This window comes from Cyprinus carpio, chromosome B16, assembly GCF_018340385.1.
Source record: "Cyprinus carpio isolate SPL01 chromosome B16, ASM1834038v1, whole genome shotgun sequence".
Lineage (NCBI taxonomy): Eukaryota > Metazoa > Chordata > Actinopteri > Cypriniformes > Cyprinidae > Cyprinus > Cyprinus carpio.
Genome location: NC_056612.1, coordinates 22,686,860 through 22,696,522, shown reverse-complemented (window position 1 = coordinate 22,696,522; position 9,663 = coordinate 22,686,860). Strand labels below are relative to the sequence as shown.

Below are 9,663 nucleotides of genomic sequence, written 5' to 3'. Positions count from 1 at the left end.
CAACAAGTCATCATTAGAGTGTGCTTAAAACCTAATCAAACTTCACTGAAGGTTAGAAAGCGGTCTTTTATGTCACATCAGTGGTTGTATAAATTACTGTTCATATGGTTGGGTTCTGTAAGATCTTTTACATTTTTTGAATACTCATCAAGATTGCATTTATTTGATCAGAAATGCAGTAATATTGTGAAATAATATTACAATTTCAAATAACTGCTTTCTATTTTACTATATTTTAAAATGTAATTTATTCTTGTAATGTCAAAGCTGAATTTTCAGCAGCAATTACTCCAGTCTTCAGTCACATGATTCTTCAGAAATCATTCCAATTAGGCTGAATTGCTGCTCAAGAAATATTTATTGTCATTATCATATGTTGATGTTTCTTTGACAAATGATTCTTTGATGAATAAAAGTTCAAATGAACAGTGATTTTTTTACCAATGTAAATTTTAATCAATGTAAATCAGTGCATAAATTCTTTAAAACAAAAAAAAAGATTAGCAGTGTATATTTATTATGAAAAGACTGCAGGTTCGAATCTCAGACATTTAAGAGAAGTGTAGAATTTAGCCTATTGTCAGGGCTATGCTTTTCATGATAATATTAATAAAGTCAGCGTGTGATTTTTATACGCACTTGTTTGTTTTTGTATTTTTTTTCTGCTTTGTTGGAAAATCTGTCTTGTGAAGCAGAGCCATCTGAGAACCACCACCTAAAATCATCTTCTAAATCAAGATTAACCATGTATTCTTGAATTCTAAGAAATCAGATTATTGTTTTTTACCATCTGGCAAACATGGCATGATTTGCATGTATTATTTATATTGCTTTTTAACAAAATCCTATAAACTCCAACAAGCCATATTTTCTGTCTCTAATATAAGAATAATTAAAGCCACCAGGCTCTGGAGACCACTCGTGGCCTCTGCCTCTGCAGAAATGATTAAGTACCCGGAGCCTGTTCCTGCTGGGAACAAACAGAGTGGGCTTCACCTCACACATACAGGTTCATTTATCAACAGCGCTGTTGATTTTTACATTGAGATCATTATGAAGGGTTCAAACCGAACGCTTTACTCTGTTTTTAAACCCATTACTCACTGCTCTAAGAAACTGACAGGGGAGGAATAGAGCCCACATAATTTAAACAGGGATCTTAAGTGGACTATTGCACACACAACTCTTTAATTTTGATGATATGAACAGGCTAAATGACTTTATTGCTTATTCCTGAATCTATTGCCCAGAACATATCACCAGAACTTTCAAAGCTGTGTCAGCTGTCATGTTGTGTGCGGCTGGATTTGATATATTACCTACTGACATTATCTCATTAATATTCATAGGTATGCATATGTAAAGTTTAGTTTGCACAAATTGCTTCCACCGTCAACCAAATATTTTGAAAAATTTTAATTGTGATTTTTTTTTTATTATAAATTGGATTAAATATTTTTTACACATATTTAATGCTGCTACTTTCTAGACCTATTTTTTTTTATTTAAACATTTTTTATTTAAACATTTTATTTAAACATTATTAATCGTTATTCTTCCATACATAGAGTGCAAATGACTATTAAAAAAAGAAATTAGAACTTTTTTTGAACAAAGATACATTAAATTAATCAGTGCCAATAAGATATTTACATTTTTACAAAAATATTGTATTTCAAATGCTGTTCCTCTGAACTTTATATTCATCAAAGAATCTTTATGGTAATCCAAAAATATTAAACAGCACACCTGTTTTCAGCTCTGGTAATAATAATAAATGTTTCTTGAGCAGAAAATCAGTACATTCAGTACATTTCTGAAGGATCATATGACACTGAAGTCTGGAGTAACGGCTGCTGAAAATCCAGCATCTCAGGATAAATTATATTTTTTAATATACTAAAACAGCGAACAGTTATTTTAAATTGTAATAATATTTCACTATATGTTCTACAAATTTTGAACAAATAATTCCAGCCTTGGTAAACATAAATTCAAGTTCCTGTAAAATGAGTTTCCACAAGCATTTTGTCAACGGGATGCATGATTCGTAATCATTTGTGCATCTTTAAAGCTGAGCACATTTTAGAAGCTGTCATTTTGTTGATTTTCCATATTTCAGTCATTCAAAACCTCATTTAAGGCTCATGAATGAAGTTAAGCAAGCTGAAGATAGTATTAGACTTCAAAGAATGTCTCAGCATTCAAGATCTGCACATTGGATCTTGAATAACACGGCTCTCAAAAGTGTTGAGAGCTTTATCACGGTTATAATGCACTCTGTTGTTAAAGGAAGAAACTTTTGGCGTCTTGCAGAGATGGTATATAGCCATGCTGACAGCTCCCCTGTGGAGACTCTCTGTATGATATGAGGGTATGAGAGGAAGGTTCAGCAGGGAATCTGCCTTTTGTTTATGCTTGTTTATGATCTTGAACTAAGTGAAGTATTTCTGCTGATGTACCAGTAACTGAGAGAGACTGCATCTCAAGAAACACCTGTTATAACACTTGACAGTGGAAAGGTTGTAGACATTACCTGTCAAAGTAAACAGCATAATCTTAACCAACTCATCATTTGCTGAATAGCTGTTGCCAAGCTAGCCCTTAATGCAGTGTTTTTGTTTGTTTATTTGTTACTTGATATTTTTACTGTATGACAAGCCTACGGAATGCGTTGCTGCCAGGTAATTGCTTGTAAAATACTTGTCAAGGGAGATATCTGCCACGGCTAGCAGATAACCGTTCAGAAGTGCAAGCTTGCCATCTGTTTACCTTGGCAGCTTTACATATGAAAACCGAAGCTCTGGATAAGAGCATCTGCTAAATTACATTATGGAAAGTAAAATTAAAATTCTTAAGTCTTTATTTACTCCTTTATGTTGGAACAAACTCAAATGCTCTCAAGTTTTTCTTTGGAACAAACAAAAATAAATTTTTAAAGAGTCAAAACATTGATCATAGAATGAGAGTTCTTAGTAAACTCAGGCTGTCAAGATCCAAAAAAGGACTAAAAAATAAATAAATAAAACATACACGCAGTCCATATGACTTGTGTCATATTTCTTAAAGACATAATTCACCAAAAATGAAAATTTGCTGAAAATGTTCTCACCCTCAGGCCATCCAAGATGTATATTTGTCTCTTCATTAGAACAGATTTAGAGAAATTTAGGATTACATTACTTGCTCACCAATAGATCCTTTGCAGAGGCTTCACTGGTGAACATGCTGATGTAATGCTAAATTTCTCCAAATCTGTTCTGATCAAGAAACAAACTCATCTACATCTTGGATGGTCTGAGGGTGAGTACATTTTCAGCAAATTTTCATTTTTTGGTGACTATTCCTTTAAGTCTTAGGTGTTTTAAACTACTTTTTTTGTGTATGTTTTCCATGAAATAGTAATAGCTTACAGGTTTGGAATGACATGAGGTTGTGTAAATAATTGCAGAATCTTAACTTTTAAATGCACTATCCCTTTTGAGTACTGGTTAATTTTGATCTCTTAGTTTAAGTAATGTTATTATGAGAATTTTCCAAGGCATTAAAGGGGTCATATGATCAATATATGATTTTTTTTCCCTTTCTCATTTGAGTGTTACAAGCTCTTGGTGCATAAAGAAGATCTGTAAAGTTGCAAAGACTAAAGTCTCAAAACCAAAGAGATATTCTTTATAAAAGTTAAGAATCAACCACGTCCTCCTAAAACGGCTTGTTCTAACAAGCCCCCACATGTCTACGTCACAATGTGGGAAGATTTGCATAACCCCGCCCAAATGTTCACGCAAAGAAAGAAGGTGTAGCTTTAATTCTCGCTGTTGCCGCCACCGCCATGTTGTGGATATGCTGTGTGTTTCGTTGTGAAAGCGAAGCTACTTTGTTTGGTTCTCCAAAAGAGGACACAACTAGAAATCAGTGGCTAAGTTGAATTTACAACACTGTTCCAGAACAGTTCAACCCAAATAATCAGATGTGTGCAGCACATTTTACGGAGGACTGTTTCCTGAACCAGTAGCCTACAATGCATCTGTGCACAAAGGCTGTTTCTATAAAGTGGGTTAATTCCAACTTTGCAGTCTGGCACTTCTGACGTTTACATACAGGTGCATTTCAATAAATTAGAATGTCATGGAAAAGTTAATTTATTTCAGTAATTGAACTCAAATTGTGAAACTTGTGTATTACCAACAATTCACTAAAAAATTTTTTTTATTAGTCTTTTGAAGTATTCTAATTTGTTGAGAAATGTGAGCCAAATCATCACAATTAAAAGAACCAAAGACTTAAACTACTTTAGTCTGTGTACAATGAATTTATTTAATACACAAGTTTCACAATTTGAGTTGAATTACGGAAAGAAATGAACTTTTCAAAACATTCAAATTTATTGAGATGCACCTGTATTTAAAGAATTTGCCACTGATGATTCAAATGTGAGTTTTGAGCAGTATAGAGTAGCACTTGTTGTTTGTCGTTTCTCCAATCACAAACGCAGACATGGTTTCATGTTTACGCAGCACGATATGCAATGCATAAAAAGACAGTATAAGTCATTATAATTAGTAATTATGTCCCGACAGGATGCAACAAATGCCTCTTTGTAATGTGTTTTATTGGTTTCATCTCGTCGTGCCAGGAGACGGCATCACATTATGTTAAGGGGCGTAATATTTCCGTCACACGCTTGAAGCATTCAGCCAATCACAATGCACTGGAAAGCTGACCAATCAGAGCACACCTCGCTTTTCAGAACGATGACCGTTGTAAAAATTAACGCATTTCAGAAAGGCGGGAAAAAGAGGAGAAACAAAAACGTACATTATGTGGAAAATAATGTGTTTTTTGAACCTTAAACTGCATAAACACTTTGCATTACACAAAATACTCAAAATAATGTTCTTTATAGCAACGTCATATGACCCCTTTAATTTATTCTTCAGCATACAAATACCTGAATATCTAAACACTGAGCTTTTTATCTGTTGGTGGGTTTTATATGGCCAAATAGGGGGATCTGATGATAGATGTGATCGCAGTCCCATAATTCTGCCAAAGCAAATGAATAAATCTGAGCCAGAGGGGATTGTATGGCAAAAAATCGGGGGATTTCTTTGTGGTTTCCAAAAAGCGATGTTCAATAACAGCCTAGTTTCTCAGTCCTGCTTCCACCCTCCAAAAAGCTATGATGCATGAAACATTTAGACTTCCGTTGCTTTAACAAGCAGGATACTGTATTGAAATGTTGTAGAAAGCAGAGGGCTATTAGACGAACAGTGTCAGATTGGTGGACAGCATCCCGCTTTGTGATTACAGCTGTTGTTGCAGGGAGTTCCTCAAATTCTCATTCAGTCTCACCAGCAGTGGAGTCTGTCACAGGAGCGCTGCTTGGCTGCCGCCCCATCAGCTCCACTGTGTGGCTGTTCTCTTGAGACTGACTCTCTTGAGTACAAAGAGAGGGTTTCAGCACTACCTGTATTCCCAGCATGTCCTAGAAGCCATTAGGGATACCAAGTTTGTACATCTTTCTCACGTGTCTTGTTTAGATAATACCTGTCTTAGACTTTGAGTTAGTCTTGGTCTTCCTTTCATATTTACTGTATGCACGATACATAGACATTTGAGATTAAGTTCCCTGATGTGTGGTACAATATTTACAAATGAAGCAGTATTTAGCAGGGCATAGTGTAGTTTAATGGGTGTTAATGGGTGAAACACATTCAATTGAGTCATATTTCACCTCAAAACCAAAAATAATGAGAATCTAATCAGAATGTTCATAAAAAAATTATGAAATTACAGAAAAGTAAATATGTGGATACATTATGAAAATGAGAATTAATGATAAAAAAATCCTAATGGATCAAACACCATTTTCATTATGCAAAATAGCATTTCTTACTTTTTGGTTTTGGGAGAAAAATGTGACCTGGACATGCTTTTTATGTGTTATATTCAACTTTCAATATTCAAGTATTTTTCAACACTTGCACAACCTTGGTCTTGTAGGCAGGAGGCAAGACTTTCTAAAAGCAAATAAAGTTATTACTGTTTTTGGCCTTTTTATGACATTTTATTCAAAATACGGTAGCTAGATGGGGCGAAGACAGGGTTTGAGAAAATATATTCAAACTCACTTCACCTGCATTAGCACCAGGGCTCAATATGAGCTTGTGCACTGATGCTATATAACTAGGTGCTATATTTTGATGAAAAACTAAAAACAAGCTAAAAACAAAGCCTGACCCTAACCCTAACTGCATACCATATTTAGCGTTATTTACCAGTTAGAAGGGCTTCAGTTCAGGTGTTATGAATGGGTGTAATTTAGCACTAAAGATTTCTTGAAAATTTTAATTTTACTTCAGACATTGTGCGTGTCTATATAAAGAGGCTCAGTGAGAGTCATTAACAGAGACAGATATAGAGGGGAAACTGGCTGAGAAAACACTCAAAAATATGCCGTAGTTTGCCGTCGATGTTGATAAGTTTGCACACATACACAGAGGGAGAGACCTGCTCACCTCTGTATTATCGCTGCTGCCCTATAATGTATGAGGCTGTCAGCTGTCAGTGTGATACAGTGGGAGTGATGGATGACTTTGCATTGGCTGAGAATAATCCTTTCATTGTGTTGTTCTCTTTCACAGAGCAGTTCTCAGGTCAGATCTACCGCTCATGGTCTGCTTCTGGCTGGATTACTTGTCTGTGTGGGTTGCAGCCACAATTTTATACAGTAACTATGACATGACAGTAACTAGCACAACATTACAATTTAAGGATGTGTTTTCTACCATTAGAGCTTTTGTATGCTAAGGCAAGCATCACTACTACTATTGCACGTTCTGGGATTTTCTTTCTCTATATCCTCTTTCACACTGCACATTGGACCTGGAAAATTGCCGGAACATTGCCGGGTCGCCCTCTGTGTGAACACAAACACGTCCCGGGATTGATTCCAGGATTAATTCCGGGATTGATCCTGGGTTGGGGACCTACTAACATTGCCGGGTTCAGTCCTGGAACGAGCTCTGTGTGAACAAAAGCTAGAACTAATGCCGTAAAGTATGGAAGCAGATTAGTCTCAAATATAATTCACGCAAAAAACACGATTCACACATGCGTAGACAATTTCACATGCATGAAACCTAATTCACGTACACACAAAAAAAATTCACGTGTGTGAAAAAAAATATATATTCACAAAAAGCAATTCACATGCGCAAAATAAAATTATATATTCATAAAATACATTTCACAAATGCAAAACACAATTCGTAGATATACAACTGTGCACACAAAAACCTTTGAATGTTTAAAATGTACGAGTGTCTGAATGTACAAATCGTCATTTACTACGAATCCACACGGATTTGCGTGTGTGTTTTTGAGACTTTCCTGGCAGAGCTCCTCTTCCCACGTGGGTCTGTCGTACTCTTTAGCCAATCAGATGCGAGCTTACCATTCAACCAATCATATCATAAGCCACTGAGAGTGCATTCAGAAGCTCGCAGAGTCGCAGGATCCGGGGAGACGTCAAGAGAGAAGCCCATAGAAGCCCTGGCGTTACATTTTAAAATACTATACAAATTAATCAGAATACTTACTCCTGCTCACTCACGCCAAAGAACTCCCCGCTCAAGCTCGCCGTCTCTGCAAGATTAACGATGGCAGTTTGCACGCACAACTACTACTAGAAGATTTACATCTGTCAGACAGGTTGCTGACGTCATCAAGCTTAGTTTTGAGTCTGCGCGTCAGAAATGGGAGTGCTAAAAATCGCTAAAAATGGGCTTCACTTGTCTCAGTTGAGTTCCAGTTGGGTCTTTTACTGTCTATGGGATTACTGATGTAAAGGCTTAATTTCCGTTTTAATTAATCCATATTGCGCAAAACGTGCGCAGAATCGTGCTCCTTGAATGCGCACTCAGTGGCTTATGATATGATTGGTTGAATGGTAAGCTCGCATCTGATTGGCTAAAGAGTACGACAGACCCACGTGGGAAGAGGAGCTCTGCCAGGAAAGTCTCAAAAACACACACACACAAATCCGAGTGGATTCGTAGTAAATGACTATTTGTACAATCAGACACTTGTACATTTTAAACATTCAAAGGTTTTTGTGCACATTTGTATATCTACGAATTGTGTTTTGCATTTGTGAAATGTATTTTATGAATATATAATTTTATTTTGCGCATGTGAATTGCTTTTTGTGAATATATATATTTTTTTTCACGCACATTAATTTTTTTTGTGTGTACGTGAATTAGGTTTCATGCATGTGAAATTGTCTATGCATGTGTGAATCGTGTTTTTTGCGTGAATTATATTTGAGACTAATCTGCTTCCATATAAAGGGTGTGTCTTAGTGATGACGCACATTATCGCACAACTCTTTTAGCAGGTGTTTTGAAGGCAGATCAACGTTCGCGACAAAAAAAAAGTGCAAACTGTAATGAAGCAGAGATCAGTTAGTTCCTTACTTTCCACACTGACGCTGAGATCATTCGCCAGCTTAACTGAAAGTTAACGTGCCTAGTGTTTTCAACTCGTACATTACACGTAACATCCTGATGTCACATGTCTTTACGGCACCTTTACGGGTTGTGTGTGAACACACGCACATATTCCGGGTAATCACTGGCAGTGTGAAAGGGGCAAAATCTAGCGACCCGGGAACAATTGCCGGGACACATTACCCGTGTATTTTCCGGAATCGCAGTGTAAAAGGGGCTTATATTAAGACATCCATCCATCATTCAGTATCCATTCATCAGCTCAGATTTCTCTCTCCTTTTCCACATACACTGTGCAACATTGTAACTGATTGGGATGGTGGGGAATCTGATTAGAAATTTCCCCACACATCAGCTCAATGAATTACTGTGTCTATAGGATTCCGATATGTCTCAGTATAAACGGTATAATGGTGCTATTTATTTTGTGATACAAATATAAAAGCATTTAGACTGTCAATTAACTTTGCATCTTTGAATAGACATTACAAAAAGTGGCTTTAAAAGTCAGTGTATACAGTATTGTTTGTTTTATTTCTGTATTGTATATCACTGGTTTACAGTTCACAGCAATCCATTTTGCAAACAGGGACACATCTTTGTATTCTATCTACAACTGTTAAATTATTTGTAATAAATAACATTACTTTGACAGCTAAAAGAAAAATCTAATAAATTAAAAAAATATATTCCCCCCCCCCTTTTAGCACAGTTATTTCCTGAAACATGAGTGACATCTACGAGTCTGCAGCCAATTCTCTGGGCCTGTTCAACAGCCCCTGCCTGACCAAAGTAGAGCTGCGGGTCGCCTGCAAAGGCATCTCAGACAGGGATACCCTCTCCAAACCGGATCCCTGCGTGGTCATCAAAATGCAGTCCCATGGCCAGTGGTTGGAGGTGGGTTTGAGTTTTATGTGTTTAAGATATGTGGTTCCAGTTGGATGCATAAAATTTCTTGTTATGTGACTGAATGAAATAATTTTTAGCTAGTTAGGTCTTCTAATCCTTTTGGGAGGCCATATCAATGCATTTTTCACACATTCCTCCAATTTTCCAATCATTTTCACACCACACCATCTCACATGAGTGTAGGTTTGGATATGGATGTATAGAAATGTCCCTACCAAAATTAAGAGAATACTGAATA

The 9,663-nt window shown here is 36.4% G+C and overlaps 1 pseudogene; it reads left to right on the top strand.

Annotated features, from left to right (window-relative positions):
- The window catches only part of LOC122140024, a 50,162-nt pseudogene that overhangs the window by 3,299 nt on the left and 37,200 nt on the right, over nt 1–9,663 (top strand).